Source organism: Oryx dammah, unplaced genomic scaffold (genome assembly GCF_014754425.2).
Source record: "Oryx dammah isolate SB20612 unplaced genomic scaffold, SCBI_Odam_1.1 HiC_scaffold_29, whole genome shotgun sequence".
In the NCBI taxonomy this organism is placed as follows: domain Eukaryota; kingdom Metazoa; phylum Chordata; class Mammalia; order Artiodactyla; family Bovidae; genus Oryx; species Oryx dammah.
In genome coordinates this window covers 51,306,198-51,323,617 of record NW_024070213.1, presented here as the reverse complement: position 1 = coordinate 51,323,617, position 17,420 = coordinate 51,306,198, and the positions used below count along the sequence as shown (strand labels likewise).

The 17,420-nt window shown below is 40.4% G+C and overlaps 1 protein-coding gene and 1 non-coding gene across 2 annotated transcripts in view; both read right to left on the bottom strand.

Annotated features, from left to right (window-relative positions):
- The window catches only part of CUNH12orf42 (chromosome unknown C12orf42 homolog), a 124,470-nt gene that overhangs the window by 14,721 nt on the left and 92,329 nt on the right, over window positions 1-17,420 (bottom strand). The gene's annotated exons all lie outside the window — the stretch shown is intronic.
- Window positions 16,568-16,639, bottom strand: TRNAS-GGA. The gene has a single exon. It is a non-coding gene; the product is annotated as a tRNA-Ser (tRNA).

Genomic DNA, 17,420 nt, shown 5'->3' with positions numbered 1-17,420 from the left:
TTAGTCACTCAGTTGCATCCAACTCTTTGCAACCCCATGGACTGTAGCCCACCAGGCTCCTCTGTCCTCGGGATTCTCCAGGCAAAAAGACTGGAGTGGGTTGCCATTTTCTTCTCCAGGGAATCTTCCCAACCCAGGGATCAAACCCAGGTCTTGCACATTGCAGGCAGATTCTTTACCAGCTGAGCCACCAGGGAAGCTCAAAATAGAGGCTAAATAATTTATTTCATCTCCTGCATGAAAGTGTGTTAGTTGCTCAGTTATGTCTGACTCTTAGTGACCCCATGGACTGTAGCCCTCCAGGCTCCTCTGTCCATGGAATTCTCCAGGCAAGAATACTGGAGTGGATTGCCATTCCCTTCTCCAGGGAATCTTCCCAACTGAGGGATGGAACCCAGGTCTCCTGCATTGCAAGCAGATTCTTTACCAGCTGAGCCACCAGGAAAACCCATCTCCTACATAACTAACATCAAACCTCAACCTTAACTAGGTCTTCATTTAATATTAAAAACTCTAATGACATATGCTTTTAAAGTATTCTTAGACCACACAGTGGATTTGAATGAAGTCTGCCACCTCAATGTCACCACTTCCCCTAGGGGCAGAGTGACAGTTTTTTAAGTCCATGGGAAGAGGCTGAAGGCATCAAGCCCTGACCTGAACACTGTAGAGCCTAGAGGCCAAGTGCACAAGCTCTGAGCCCAGACTTCTTGGATCAAATCTGGTTCACCTCTTCTGGGCTATGCTGCCTAAGGTCAAGCTACTTAAGTGCCCCATGCCTCAGTTTTCCCATTCAAAAAATGGCAATAATGATCATATCTACCACTTAGGGTTGAGGTGCAGATTTTAAAGTAGTTAATAAACAAGAGTTTAGAGCCCTGTGTGACAGATAGGGGGTACTCAGTAAGCCTTAGATGCTATTATTGTTGTTGCTGTTGTTGGAAAATGTTCTTCCTTTCTCTCCTTCTGTAGCTCCTAAATGGACTCTTTCAGCAATAAGGACTCAAGTGGAAAATAATACCTTTTCATTCAACCAGAGTTTACCTCATTTTATTCATTCTGTCCACCTTATCCCCCTCCATCCTCCCTTTCTGCAGACTTGCCTGGGTGCAGCAAGGCAAGTCTTTCCTGGAGGATTAGTCCATGTTGCTCAGTTCACCACAATCATTCATTCTGGCTCTAGTGTCATATCCTATACAAAGAAGCTTCCATTTTGGGCACCAGTACCCCTTTGTGCTTCAATTTTTTCAAGAGTTCCAGGACTGTGTCTCACTCTAAGGGAAATTACTGATGTCTGCCAGGGATCTGGGAGGATGAAATGACCACAAGAGGGGCAGCAGTTGTCCCAGCTGAGGGACTCTGCTAAGTAAGAGGGTGCCTTCCCTGCCTTCTGGGGGAGGGATGTGCCTTCTCCTGGGTCACTCAACCACCTGTCTTCCTCTAGTAAAAGGATGCAAGGGATCAGAGTCCTCAGGTAAAAGAACACTGGAAGGTCACCCAGGTCATCCAGATACACTTCCCCTTCTCCCATGACACCATCCACCTTTTGCAGTTGCATTTGAATCAGAGTCTTCAGACCAGGGACACAGATGCATGTCCAAATATTTTGTTTTTATATTTTTTAAACATGAGATATAATTTAAGAGCCACTACATTTGGTTTCTGGTGGATCCATTAAATAACTGTCTGAAGGCCTTGATTTCTTCAGTGATGGAAGAATTAAAATGACCTTTAAAGTATCCTCTAGCCCTAATAATTCTGTGAGTCTCTGAGGTTATTTTTCATTGCATGAAACATCTTTTATTTAACTACTTTATTTTTGGAAACATTATGTTACCATACAAAATTGCTGTTTTGTAGGATAAAAATTGTTATATGTAGGGAATTTCAAGTTTTATAACTTAATATCATGGTTATAAGAGTATAGGTGACATATGCTACTGTTTAGTTGTTAAATTGTGTCCGACTCTTTGTGGCCCCAAGGACTGTAGCCCACCAGGCTCCTCTGTCTGTAGGATTTCCCAGGCAAGAGTACTGGAGTGGGTTGCCATTTCCTTCTCCAGGGGATCTTTCCAATCCAGGGATCAAATCCATGTCTCCTGCTTGGCAAATGGATTCTTTACCAGTGAGCCACCTAGGAAGCCCATAGATGACATATACATATTGTTTAAAGGAAACAAATAGCCATAGACCAACTCAATTTCATTATACAAATATCCATAAATTATTCATCCATTCCCTTACTGATGAGTATATGCAAGAAATTTGCTTTTGTTTTGGTCTTAATATTACAAAAAAGGTTGCTATAAACATTTTTATACATGTCCTCTGTTGCATGTACTCTAGTTTCTCTAGGAGTAGAATGGCCAAGTCCTAGGGTATCCATGTCTTCGATATTACAGTTTTCCAAAGTGGTTTTACCAACTGACACTCCTACCAGCAGTGTATAAGTCTTCCTATTATTCCACATACTTGTCAACACTTGCTATTTCTTTATTGTGTTTTTCAGTGTGTGCCATTCTGATGGGTATAAAACAGGACTGCATAGTGATTTTAATTTTTCATTTTCCCAATAGCATCTCTCCTCCCACCACATCTTTAATCTGAATTGCTTACAAGCAATGTGACTGTGGGTTGAGTTTCCACCCCTTTCCTTTCTCCTGCCTGTGATATTCTAACCAGCTGATACATAGCGGCATAGCCCTGGAGGACACAGTGGGGAGCACATGGATAATCCACAAAGTCAATAATTTGCCTCAAAATAAATAACCAGGAGTTGACTCTTGGGGATTGTACTCACGCAATTCAACTGCCATGACCCAGTGTAATATTTCATGTTTTGCTAAAACTCTGGCCAAGCATTGTTTTGCATGCAACCAAGTACTTGGACAATTCTTTCATCTGAATGATGAGCTATTTCAGCCACAGCTTGCTTGAGACACAAAGGGCTTCTGCTACCTGTCTGCCTATCTATAACACTCCAGATGGCACCCCAGCCTTCTTACATGAAATGGTTTTTAAGTTGCTCACCCTTTCCCCCTTGAAAATGTGCAGTTTCTCTGTGACCCTTTTTAAAATGAGATACTAAGACTGGAAAACATTTTAAATCACACCATTCAACGGCACATATTCAGGAAAGAAAACTTTTATTGTATTTATTCTATAAGAAAAAAGGCAAAAGTGTTTTCCCCTCAAGCCAAAGAATGCAATGGGAATGATGATCTTTCTTAAATGATGCTGATGAATAACATTAAGAAGGGTGGGAAGAAAAAGTCACACATAGAATCAGAAACAATTGAAAAAGGAATCCAGGCTACCCCCAACCCCGGCCTTTGTTGAAGGGATCACCAGAGATCTATGTAGATATTATTTTGAAATTTAGAGCTTCAACTTGTATGAACATGAATGCCCATGCTGAGTTTTTGCATGCCTCTATGAAACAGCAAAAAGAACCCAACAGACCCTATTCTTGCATTAAAGCAACACACTGTGGAAAGCCTGAAAATAAACCATCTATGCTTGATTAATTAGGTTTGTAAGTATTGTTTCAGAACCAAACAATATTTCTAAAGATTTCAATAGTTCAAAGATTGCCCTATGGCCGTCTGGCCAATACATCTTCTAACACACGCAGTTTACAAGCATTTTTCTTCCCAATATGTTGTCTTTGGTTGGTGCGACATTGTTTGAAGGCAGGGCTATTTGGGTCATAGTGGTTTTCTCCCCTGCACAGCAGTGGTGCTGAGCACAGCACTTCGACCATACATCTTCCATGTCATTTCCATCAAAGGCACATGATACTTCCTAGTGACCAATCAGGAGTAGTCCAGCATCCTAACAGAGGGCATATTGGCAAGCCAAGCTTTCTTAATGACAGCCTTTGTTTGAGGCCAACAAAAGGAAGGTCCTGAATATTAACATGTGGCCTTGTGTAAAGGTCACTGGTATGGCACATCCATCATATTTCACAACCAAGAAAGAGAACTTTGTAAACTGTCAGAAACTACTGTTGTCCACATAAATGTATTAGTCTGACAGGTGACAGCAACAGGCAATGATCTTGAGTGATGATCTCCTCTCTTAACAAATCTCCTTTCACTTCTTTGAAGCAGTAGACATTATGGCGAGAGATTGTGTTTAAGAAATATACCTCGAGGCTGCAGGGGGTTAGAATAATCAGGCAACCCAATTAAAATATTAATTTAATAACATGCAATCATTAGACCAAATGGCATCTCCTTCTTAAAGGCATAACTTTCCACACTAAGAAGAGAAATCACATAGTTTAACAGCTTAGAGTCTTGAACGGTCTTATTAATAGTGAAGACCAACAAGTTCATGAAAATTCTGTCAATAAGGTTTAATACAATTGGCACCAAAGAACTCAAAGATCTGGGAATGAGGACAACACTGCATCTTGGTTAAAACCTACATAAAGTATGACAGCAGAACTGAATAAAACTAGATGGTAGCACATGCATTTAATACTAAATCTAAGAGCAGGTTTAGTAACCATTACGAAATATTGAAGCTCCAATACTTTGGCCACCTGATGCAAATAGCTGACTCATTGGAAAAGACCCTGATGCTGGGAAAGATTGAAGGCAGGAGGAGAAGGGGACAACAGAGGATGAGATGCTTTCATGGCATCATTGACTTGATGGACGTGAGTTTGAGCAAACTCTGGGAGACAGTGAAAGACAGGGAAGCCTGGTGTGCTGCAGTCCATGGGGTCGAAAAGAGTTGGACACAACTGAGTGACTAAACAACAGCAAAGAGCAGGTAGCAAGCTTTCTTACTTGATGGTCTTGATCAGAAACTGTTCTATGTTCAATACTAGAAATATGGTGTTCTGCTTATTAAACGTCATTTTAAAGTAAAAGTTGAAAATTATTTAAGAAAGCTGAAAGAATATAATCAAGAGAATGATTAGTGAATAAGTGTATATCTCAGCTCCCTCACTCTGACCTTACTATCACAGTCATGTGAGGGGTCAGGGAGGGAAGAAAAGAGGGAAAGAAAGAAAAGAGAGAATTCTGTTTAGTTCCTTGGATGCATCATACTCTCATACTCTCTCCTGACATTTAGACAGTTTCTTTCTATCTGGTGTTTTTCCACAGCCCCTGTTCCTCTGGCTAGTTTCTTTCTGCTCCCTCCATAGTTTTTCACAACTCCCAGTCTGCTCAGATCCTTCTGCTGTATGTTGTCATCATTCTTCTGACTTGCTTTATCATAACACTCAACACTTTAAAATGCTTATTGAATCAACTTGTCTTCAAAATTACTCCAAACTTCATAAGAAGAGAGACAGGATATGTCAATTTCACCCTCATAGGTGCTCCACAAACTTTTGTACATAAGTAGTAACTTTCAATAACAAAACTGTAACAAAGTCTGAATTTATCATCTCTTGACTTATAACAAGTTTCTGTTAAATAAAAGAAATTTTTGTGCCCATGAAGGAAGGATTCAGCATTGGAGCAATTCACCTTTATTGTACTATAGAGAAGACACTGAGCAACTACAGTGAAGCCTCACCAATTCATAATCCATTATTTTAGAACAAAGCATAACCAGATAAGAGATAGGAGAAAGTCAGCTTAAACCATCTTTGTAAAGGGTGTTTGCTAGGCAAAGTACTTACATACATAATATATCAATGACAACACTTAGCTACATGTTTTGGCATTAAGGTCTTCTTTCCCCCTTTGTGTGTCAATTCCACTTAGCAGGTCCTCCATGTAGAATGCAGTCCACCTGTTGACAGTGTATTAGCCTTCAAGGCCCAGGATATGTACTACTGTTTTGATGAAGCTTACCATCTGCTGTTCATGCTCACAGCCCTCTCCCTGAATCCTGAATGGCTCTAGTTCTTTCTGTATTCCCAATGGACATGAACCACACTGTAATTGAAAGTCTTAGATAACTGTGCATTTTTTTTTTTAACTGTGCATTTTTTAACAAAAAAATATATAAATTATTTGAGGGAAGAATCTGTATAGTTATACTTTTCTGAATTCAACACACTGACTACCATGTTGCACTCTGTGAGTGAATATTTTCAAAATAAATGCAGTAACTTATAAGGACAAGCATTTAAGTATGTAAGGAAATTCTAAAGAAATCTCTGTTGGCAATGTTTTGTTTACATATAATCATATTTTAGTCTGACCACTCAGACATACACTCGGGACAATGATTCTACGGCTCTAAGTGGTTTGAATGAGAGTCTTGTAATTATTAGATTTCACTACAATGACAAAATCACTCAAGATGGTACCCTACTTTCTTTCCAGAGTTGATGGGTCCAGGTTCATGCAATTGATGCACGCTTGGACAATAAGACTGTTTCGATGGGTTTTTGTTCTTAGGACCTAAGGAATGATGCTAAAGCTGAAACTCCAGTACTTTGGCCACCTCATGAGAAGAGTTGACTCATTGGAAAAGACTCTGATGCTGGGAGGGATTGGGGGCAGGAGGAGAAGGGGACGACAGAGGATGAGATGGCTGGATGGCATCACGGACTTGATGGACGTGAGTCTGAGTGAACTCCGGGAGTTGGTGATGAACACGGAGGCCTGGCGTGCTGCGATTCATGGGGTCACAAAGAGTCGGACACGACTGAGCAACTGAACTGAACTGAACTGAATTGAAGAGACTCTATTTCAGTTCCTTTCCAGAGGGGATGCTGTGACATGTGAAATGAAAATTATTGGAGGCCATGTTTTCAGCTTTCACTGAAGAAGCTGCTCTGAGAAAATAAAGGCGACATGCAGAGAGAATGAGAGGCACAAGATGGAGGGTCTTAAGGAAGCTCATATTCCCTGGTTCAGACTTTCCTTGAGGCCTGACTCACCCCCAAATTCCATTTAATTTAGATGTATAAGATACCTCTCTTTCTGACCAATGCAATTCTGACTGATCTCCATGTCTATTCAAATAGTTTTAATAAAACTAGTCACTATTATTGTATCACGTTAACTGAAACTGTGCTTCTTTATAAGTTTAAACTGATCTCTCCATCACAAATGTATAAATTCATAAGAATGCTATTAAGTTCATCTGCTGTTTCTCTTAAATAAATGGGATATTTATTTTAAAAAGTTACTTAGATGAGTTATGAAGAATTTTGATCCTCATAAATATAGTAACATTTATTACCACCTCTTAATAAATTCAAAAGACAAGAACAATAATGACAAGGCTGCCGATAACAATAATAATTGCTCATTTTCTACTGGAAATATTGCATTTATGTATCATGAAAAAATGAAATATTGCTCAGTTCCACTCTATCTGTTGCACTCTACAGATAATGAAGAAATAGACCTAGTGAAATTAAGAGGCTTGTCCCAAACTCTTCCAAACTCTTCATCGGCAGAAGCAATCCTCTAGGCTTGACTTAAAGTACTTAGCAAAATGGTTAGCACCCAATAGGTATACATATCCATGAGTTCTCTTCCATCTCTTTTTCCCCCTTTTCTCACCACATCAATCCCGAATACTATAGGGATTCATAAAGCTGAATTCCACAACCGTCATTTCTGACTTAGGGCAGCCACTAAGCCTCTTTGCCTCTGTCTCCCATTAGAAAGAAAGACAGAAATAGTTATTATGTTCATCCAACAAAAAGGAAATTAATGGTTGATTAGATGCCTGTTCAACACACTGAGGATAAAAACCAGTCTTCATGGTGAATTATTGAATTAGGGGGCCAACTTACAGTGAGGCTGTGTCTACACAAAGCCAAACATCCAGTCAACTCAGCCAAAAAAAAAAAAAAATACAGTTTAGCAACAGGAAAAATTAAATTAGTTGATCAGGACTGTGCAGACAACATAAAATGAAGAAACAAAGGTCAGTACAATAGCATGGTTAAAGCGCTGGTGGAGATTATAGACTTAAAAGGGATAATAAGTAAGAGGAAGATTTTTGATGCTCACTGTCAGAAATATAGAGGTGCTATTGAATATACAAAAACAGATTTATCAATTTTGTATGGGGTTATATATTTCTCTCTTTTTCCTCTTGATTACATTTCATTTTCAAAATTCAAGCTTAAGATGCAAATCAAGAAAAAAAACAAAGCTGGTATCCAGAGATCTGAGTTCCACCCCAACTAAGGATATTAAAAAGAAGCACTCTCTTTTGCTAAGTCTGTCATATGACAGACTCTGATGTGATCATTCTATGTGGCCTAGCTTCATATTTGGTAGATCAAATATTATCTTCATTTTCTACAGGGCAAAAAGAATACTGAAATGCATACTGTCTACGGAGAATTCTAAATAACAAAACTTGTTTGATGTTCACATCAATTTCCCCAAATCATTTTTAATACTATGGCAAAAATCAGAAAATCCTCTGTTGACTCTTTGAATAGTAATAATTCACTAGCATTAACGGTGTATGTCAATGGTGCTTTTAGGGGATGTCACTGTAATGTCCTGTATCATTTTTAGATTGATGTTTCAATTATAAACCCTGCAGTATTACTGCTGTAATATATAGAGTCCATAAGCTTTCAATAAACTCTAAAATTGCATGAAGTTTTCATAACTATTGACTCATAACTATTTCATAACTATTGACTTCTAAGTAGGAAAGGATGAGAAATGATGATGACTTATGAGTAATGTATCACTTCATTAAGAGTGAAATACAATTAATTAAAATTGCAGATCTTAATTAATAACTTATTAGTTCAACTCTCCCCCTAACCCTAAAAGAATTAGTCCCAGGAGTTAGACAAAGGAAGCCTTCTTCAAGACAAAGTGGAAAGTACAGTTTTGTGAACTGAGTCCTGCACCCCAGGAATGAACATTTGCAGCTGCACCATGGACTGTTTTCTGTTACCTTAAATACCGCTGGGCCATATGGAGCATTTCTGAGGACCTTCTATTTTAAAATGTTCTGTTCATATTTTATGCTTTTCCATATGTCTCATCCTTATTTCAGAGTTTCTATTCATTTCCATGAAAATAAGACCTTTGTTTTCCAAGAGTTCATTTTCCTCTCTCTCCTCATCTCTATTATGGCCATAAACCTCTACTCGGGTTAGTTCAGCCACTCTAGGACCAGCCAATTGTGACAAGATGAATAGAGAATTATTTGGAAGAAAAACAGCAGCCGCAAATGATCCGCGGTGCCGGGGTGCCCCTGTTTTCTTTGCTCCTTCCAACCAACCCAGCGCGGAGGATAATAAACCTGACGGCGTTGAACAGCTTCAAAAGGAAGAAAATGCCTACAGAAATCATCGCTGAACCCCTGAAGGAGGTGCCAAAGGAAGGTATCATTTGGTGAACGGAAAATTAACCAAAACGTTTTTTCTGAAAAAGGGAGCTCCCTGTAGTTTGGGGTTGACTTGGAGCAATTATCCAAACAAAACAGTTGGCGCCTGTGTTGGCGACAGAACTGTGTTTGCATAAAGTAGAGCGAGATGACAAATATGCATGAAAATTAAATTTAGGCCTCGGGGACTCCTTTCGGGGCCGTAGAAGAGCTGATTACATGTTCACAGCTGGAACTGGTGTTGGCAGGCAGGCCTCATTCACGGGCAGAGTGTGGGGACTCCCTTTCTGAGCACCAACTCTGTGGCAAAGCCAGAACAACAGGGTTAACAGGATCTGATGTTTATAGACCCCGAGCCCCGTGGCCCCAAGCTTTACCATCCAACTGGAGTTGTCTTCACTGAAAGATCATTATATGGCTCAAAGTGTGTGTGTCCAGTGGCACACAGGTCCTCCTCCTTCACAGCCCTGTCAGGCTCTCATCCCCCCAGACTGCCTTTTGCAACGTTTCCCTTTAGAAAGTAGCAAATCAAGCCAAGAGAAGAGCCAGCACTCTGGGCAGCAGGGAAACTGGTTCTTATAAGATCACCCTTGAAGGTCACAGCATGATGCTTAAGTTATCTTGGATCAAGGCCCTTGGGGTACTTAAATGACCAAAAGTGTGTGTTTCAGCACCTTTTGGCAATGCTTCTCTTGGCTTCTGTGGTGGAAGATTCCAAAAATAGCCCTAATTCTCCACCCTTCCTTTGGAATACAACTCTGCGCCATCACAAAATGAGAGTGTGTCTCCCTACCCCTGGACTTGTGACTTGTTAGGTCCAATTAAGTGGGGCAAAGGTGATAGGGAAGACTTCTTATGACAACAGGAAGTGTAAAGGATGAGCAGAAATTAGCCAGATGAATAGGGGGAAGTGGGCAATATTGTCCTAAGGAAAGAAACAAGAGTGCTGTGCTGAGTCATCATAGTATCTAATATTTATTTGGGCATTTATTATTTACTGTGATACGCCAGGACCTGTTCCAAGCATTTTGCGTGTACTTACTAATTTAATTTCCCACAACAACCTGATGAAGTAGGTATAATTATTATCCTCATTTTTTTTTTAATTAAGAAAACAAGGCCCCGGGTAGTTAAGAGTCTTGGCCAGTATTCCACAGATACTAATTGGCACAGCTGGCCAAGGCCCTTGGGTGTTGGAGCTCATATTCTTCCACTGATTTGCTATGGAGCTCTAGAGAGGACTGGGAGAAAGTCAGTAAGACAAGAATAGGTTGCCAAAGACAGGAACCAAGACTCTGCAATAAGCTCAACATCAGGGTCAATGTCCATCCTTGTGCTCCTCAGTCTATTCTCCATGGAGCCATCAGAGGCGTCTTTTTAAAGATTAAATCAGATTAAATTAAATCTTCTTTGTCCAAACTCTTCCAATGACTTCCCCCTGCACTTACGGAAAGATTAAAACCACTTAGATCCCCTGGAGAAGGAAATGGCAACCCACTCCAGTATTCTTGCCTGGAAAATTTCATGGACAAAGGAGCCTGGCAGGCTACAGTCAATGAGGTTGCAAAAAAATCGAGCATGACTGAGCAACTAAACAATAACAAATCACGGTCATAAGATCTGACGTGGTCTACTTCCTTCTTACCTCCATACCAACCTACCACCTTACTACACTCCATCTTTTTAGGTCCACTCTAGCCTCTTGCTCTGCCTGAGATTATTCCCTCCTAGATCCCATGCCTTTGCTCTTGCCTCTGCTTAGAATGTTATTTCCCCTGGACATTGACATTGGCTCAACCTCTTGCCTCCTTCAGACTCTGCAGAAATCTCACCTCCTCTGAGAGGCCTTCTTTGATCACATTATCTAAGATATCATCTCTCAAATCTCAGTACTTTTTCCTTATCTTGACTTGGAGAAATATGACATGAAGAAAATGACATAGGACTTATCACTGCCTGAAGTGATATAAAAATCTATTTGTTCACTTGCTTACTGCCTTGCTCTCCTACTGGAGTGTCCATTCCATAAGGTAGGGTCCTATGTACTCTTGCTCATTACCTAGACCTGTGTCTGGTATATAAAAAGCACTTGATATGTTTCACAAAATACTCCAGAGCCTTGATGCTGCTTAAGATTGCTTTACTTTTGAGCATTTCAAAAGTGTGGAACATTATTCAAGAAGAGCATGCCTGAGAAAGACAAGTAGGAGTATGAGAAATAAAGTGGTCATTCTTAAGCTTCAGTGAACAAGTGTATACCTTTTGAATCGGGACCTCTAGGGTGGGGAGCACCCAGGTGATTCTGACCCAGATTCTCTGTGGTTAGAGTTGTCAGATTTAACAGACAAAACTCCAGGGTGCCTAGGTAGGCCTGAATTTCAGATAAACAAAAATGTATTGCATGGGACATGCTCATACCACTAAAAATGATCTGAAGGATAAACTGAGTGTCCTATATCCTATCTGAAAACACTGCAGACCACACTTAGAGAAAAACCTTGTACTAATAGGAAAAGGAGTACGTCAAGGCTGTATATTGTCACCCTGCTTATTTAACTTATATGCAGAGTACATCAAGAGAAAGGCTGGGCTGGATGAAGCACAAGCTGGAATCAAGATTGCTGGGAGAAATATCAATAACCTCAGATATGCAGATGACACCAACCTTATGGCAGAAAGTGAAGAAGAACTAAAGAGCCTCTTGATGAAAGTGAAAGAGGAGAGTGAAAAAGCTGGCCTAAAGCTCAACATTCAGAAAACTAAGATCATGGCATCCAGTCCCATCACTTCATGGCAAATAGATGGAGAAACAGTGGAAACAGTGACAGACTATTTTTCCAGGCTTCAGAATCACTGCAGATGGTGACTGCAGCCATGAAATTAAAAGACACTTACTCCCTGGAAGGAAAGTTATGACCAACCTAGACAGCATATTCAAAAGCAGACACATTACTTTGTCAACAAAGGTCGGTCTAGTCAAGGCTATGGTTTTTCCAGTGGTCATATATGGACGTGAGAGTTGGACCATAAAGGAAGTTGAGTGCCAAAGAATTGATGCTTTTGAACTGTGGTGTTGGAGAAGACTCTTGAGAGTCCTTTGGACTGCAAGGAGATCCAAACAGTCCATCCTAAAGGAAATCAGTCCTGAATATTCATCAGAAGGACAGCTGTTGAAGCTGAAACTCCAATAATTTGGCTATCTGATGTGAAGAGCTGACTCATTTGAAAAGACCCTGATGCTGGGAAAGATTGAAGGCAGGAGGAGAAGGGGACAACAGAGGATGAGATGGTTGGATGGCATCACAGATTCAATGGACATGAGTTTGAGTAAACTCCAGGAGTTGGTGATGGACAGGGAGGCCTGACACGCTGCAGTCCATGGGGTCGCAAAGAGTCGGACATGACTGAGCGACTGAACTGAACTAAACTGAATGTGAGAGATGATATTTAGTCTGGAGAAGATAAGTTTGATTGAGAAAGGAACCTGGTTTTCAAGCTGAAGGGAAACAACCTCTGTTACTCTAGAGGACAGATGAAGACCAGATGTTTAAGACGTCTTTCCAGTAGATACAGGCAGGCAAGAGTGCAATGGCTTATCTCTCCCAGCACTGGTTTTCCATTCCCATATTGTTGAAAGAATTGAGTGAATGTTGAGAAAGGTGGTCTGGGTGAGGGTGGATCAGTTCCAAAGATTCTTCCAGTGCTAGAAATTCAATCCTACAGAGGAATGAAAACAGACCTCTGTATTAGATGGGTTTCCATTCATTGCAAAGGACTAGAACCTACTCAAACAGGCTTAAGCAAAAAAAAAATGAACTTATTACTTTGCAGTGAAAAAAAAAAAAAAGATCTTGACTCAGGAATAACTGAATTGAAGTGTGTAGAAATGATGCCCTCAGAATTCAGATCCATCTCTGGCACTACTTTCCCTGCATCAGCTCCATTCTCAGGCAGTCTCCTCTGGTGGAGATAAGGATAAGGTAGGTCACCCATGCTCCAGGCTGATATCCTAACAGGTTAGCAATCTCATCCAGGAGAAAGCATTCCTCTTTCTCATCAGTTTCAGTAAAATCACCAGGACATGATGTCATGGTCTCTCCTTGTATCAGATGCCAGTCCCCAAACCCGCTTCACAGTGCCCAGCAGAATTAAATGCTCTGATGAGTATTTAACTCATTTCGATCATGGACTCATTCATTCCTGGAAATTTGGAGTAGGGTCGCCCCACCCAAGTTGTAGGAAACTACTAGCAGGGGGGGGGACAGTGATTTTACCAGAAGAAAAGGGAAATCAGAGCAGATAAAAACATCAGAGTCTTATATTCCAAATTCAATCTCTGCCAGCTATATAAAAAGTATCATACACCCTAACACGCTTTTATTAAAATCATCCTCTTCCAGCTATGCTTTCAGTATTTCTACAGCAATACCAGAATGCATCTCTCCCCCTCCCGCAAACCCAATCCTTTACCCACTGTCCAGTTCTATTTAGTGGAAACAATTATTGAACTGAAAATATTTCAGTTCTTTAGAAGGCTTCCCTGGTGGCTCAGAAGTAAAGAATCTGCAAGGTGGGAGATCCTGGTTTGATCCCTGGGTCAGGAAAGATACCCTGGAAGGGGGCATGGCAACCCACTCCAGTATTCTTGCCTAGAGAATCCCATGGACAGAGGAACTTGTGAGCTGTAGCTCACGGTGTCACAAAGAGTTGGACATGACTGAGTCACTACCACTTAGATGGACCACCTTTCCAATAAGTACAGGCAGGCCGTGACAGAATGCATTTCCTCTCCCAGCACTGGTTTCCTAGCTCCAGGAGTAGGCAAGCCATTGTGCTAACAGAATGGAATGAATGTGGAGGGGGCAGTCCGTCCTGGGTGAGGACTCCAATTCCAAAGATTCTTCCAACACTATGAAATCAGTGCCTCGGAAGGAAAGGGAGCTGGTCCTCCTCTGTATTTCTTGACCATTTCTGAGTTGAAAACAATTATGGAGCCCCTAGTATGTTCTAGCTACCATGCCAAAAGCTAGGAATACAAAGATAGCTAAAGCATGGTTTGTGCCCTTCAGAATATCCTGACCTAGGGAGATGGGGAAAATGCAGAGGAGACTGTGAAATGATGTGATGAGGACAGTGAGGTAGATAGGCATTCGGGGCCGAGGCATCACAGGAGGTGCCACTTAACCCAACAGAGACACACAGAGGGCTCCTGTCACTGCCTTTTCACAAGGGGTCACAGGTTTGTGTGTAAGAATTTTTAACATCTTTTAGTTTGTCACCTTGCTCTTTCAGTGGCTACTAAGATAGTCCAAAAGAGACTAAACCAAATGATGCTATAGGTCTTTTCAAAACAGAAAGGCTTTCAATTTGCCAATATAAAAGCATACATGCTCATGGCACAAAATTTGGCAAATAAAGTATTAAAAAGGAAAAATGTATAATCACTATCAGCATTTTCATGCTATTTTTATTGTGGTTTTTCTCTGTTCTTTCTTTACAAATAGATAATTGTAATATATATTACCATAATATATGTAAAATGTATAATGTATATATGTAGCCATGGAGATATATATACACACACATACACATACATATATAACACCTAGAATAATACAGATGACTTTATGTTTATGTGTCTTTAACCTAACTCTCCGCTGTTAGAAATTTTCCATGTCAATAAATATTCTTTGAAGACTTTTTTATGACTCTAATATTGCTGTATGATAATATCACTGTTCATTCTGGACAGTCTTTTTGACAAAGGCAATAAAAAGAAATTGTCAAGCGAAATGACTCATTTGGGCAGGCAAAGATGTCAGACTGCAAAACAGACTGTGATTTATAACTCCAAAATTTAAGAAAATTAAAGTGCCATAAACTTTTAAAAGAGATAAAATGTTGTTGTACTTCCTTTGCTCATTCACCTTTCCAATGATAGAAGCAATGACAAAATATAAGTAACAAACAACCCTCATGTGATTTTATAATACTCTCCCTTACACTCAGACCAATATCAAAGCATTCTCTATTTACACTGTTGGGTTGGGATGAGTATTATACTTTTAATACTCCATTTAAAAATTTAATGGGTTAATCCTATTGAAGATCGAGCTATACACAGATGTGGTTCTTAATTTTGCAGACCTATATCTGTGTTAATGTTACTAATGATTTTCAGACTGTCTTATTTTGTAAATTCAAGAATGAGGAAGTAGTTCCACTGGAGGTAAAGGAATCGCTCCCAGGAGTGCACAGGGAGTTCTAATAGGATTAGACCCATTAGCATCAATAAGTCTCTTGGTGTCAAACTCTGGATAATCTGTAACCATTAACTTTAAACTGAAGTGGTTGGCTGCTCAAGCCCACAGAATAGAGGCACAATATGGTCTGAATTTATTTCAATAGTTGGCCAAGACAAGCACAACTTTGTGCTTGTCTATCATTTCTATTCCTAAATCCTCATCTTTTGCTTTCTAGTTGTGTCCTTTTTCATCATTTTTCTCTATTCTAACCTTCCTTGGGCTTTATTTCTTGCCACTTGTATCATCATGAATTATAGCTATCTGTGTTCCTTACTGGACTCCTTTGTTTGCAAAGATGACCTGCCTTCCTCATCTATTTTTTTCCCATGTGTTTATATTTAAGTGTAGGAGGAGCTCAATGTCCAGGTCTCATTGGTCCTCTCTCCCGTCACCAAGCTTCCTCCTCTTCCCAGGATCAGACTGGCCAGATTGCCAGCTACAGGAATCACTGTTCCCCAAAGCAGGAAAATATTATGTTTTCCTTTTGTCATGCTCCTGTTTTCTTATATGCCTGCTGCTCTTCTGCAGGATGGACTTACCTGGTCCTTTCAATGCTCATGCTATAAGCACACCAGGCAAAACTGCCACTTTCTTCCATCCAGCTTTACCATTAGCTGGTAAAATTTAGGCTTTGATTCTATTCTGTCTTCTTATGTCTACTGTCACTTGGATGGGGAGGGATTAATGACTACTCTTCTACAAACTTTTAGCACCCCCATTTCTCCAGAGTGCACAGAGGCAGACATGACTGGGTATGATTTCATGAAAGTCAACAAGACATCTACCACCTCTTGGAAAGGCCTTTGCTCCATGCATCATTCACTCTCAAAGAAGACTTACAACTTTCACCTAACAATTCATTGTTACCATCTACTCTGTGCAAGGCATTGTAGCCTACCAAGCTCCTCCATCCATGGGATTCTCCAGGCAAGAGTACTGGAGTGGGTTGCCATTTCCTTCTCCAGGGGATCTTCCCAACCCAGGGATTGAACCCGGGTCTCCTGCATTCCAGGCAGACACTTTAACCTCTGAGCCACCAGGGAAGCCCCAAAGAGTGGTCTTATAGCAATAACTAAATGAAATCCCATCTCTACCTTCTAGAGACTCCAGTCCTGAAGGAGCAAAATAAGTAAACATACTGTTGCCACATAGTGTAACAAAAGCTGTCATGGAAACCTGCACCAATGGGATAGGAGCATCTCACAGTAGTTCTGGCATGTAGGGTTAGTAAACATTAATATTCCCATTTTACAGATGAGATAACTGAAGCTCAGAAACATCAGGTTCCTGAAGGTTGTGCTGTGCTGTGCTAAGTCCATTCATTCGTGTCTGACTCTTTGTGACTCTATGGACTGTAACCCACCAGGCTCCTCTGTCCATGGAATCCTCCAGGCATAAATACTGGAATGGGTTGCCATGCCTACCTCCAGGGGATCTTCCTGACCTAGAGATTGAACCTGTTTCTCTGGCATATGGCACAAGATAGTTAGAATCAGAAAAGGTTCAGGTCTATTACATGTCTACAGCATGGTACCTCTGCAGAAACACAAGACCTGACTTTTTCTAGAAGGGGAGGGAAGCTAGGATGATTAAAGTAGTCATCCATTATTGTGTTATGTTTACGACTGATTGCTCCAGCCATGTAAGTAGGATTATCTGAACCACTCTTCTAGATCTGCTGCTCATAAGAAATCATCTAGCACTTGGTTTCAAGCTATATTAATGAGTCAGTTTAAGACTCACTTATGCTGCAGTAACAAACAATCCACTAATTTTGTAGTTAATAGAAATAAAGAATTATTCTCATTCTCTATTCCTGTTCAT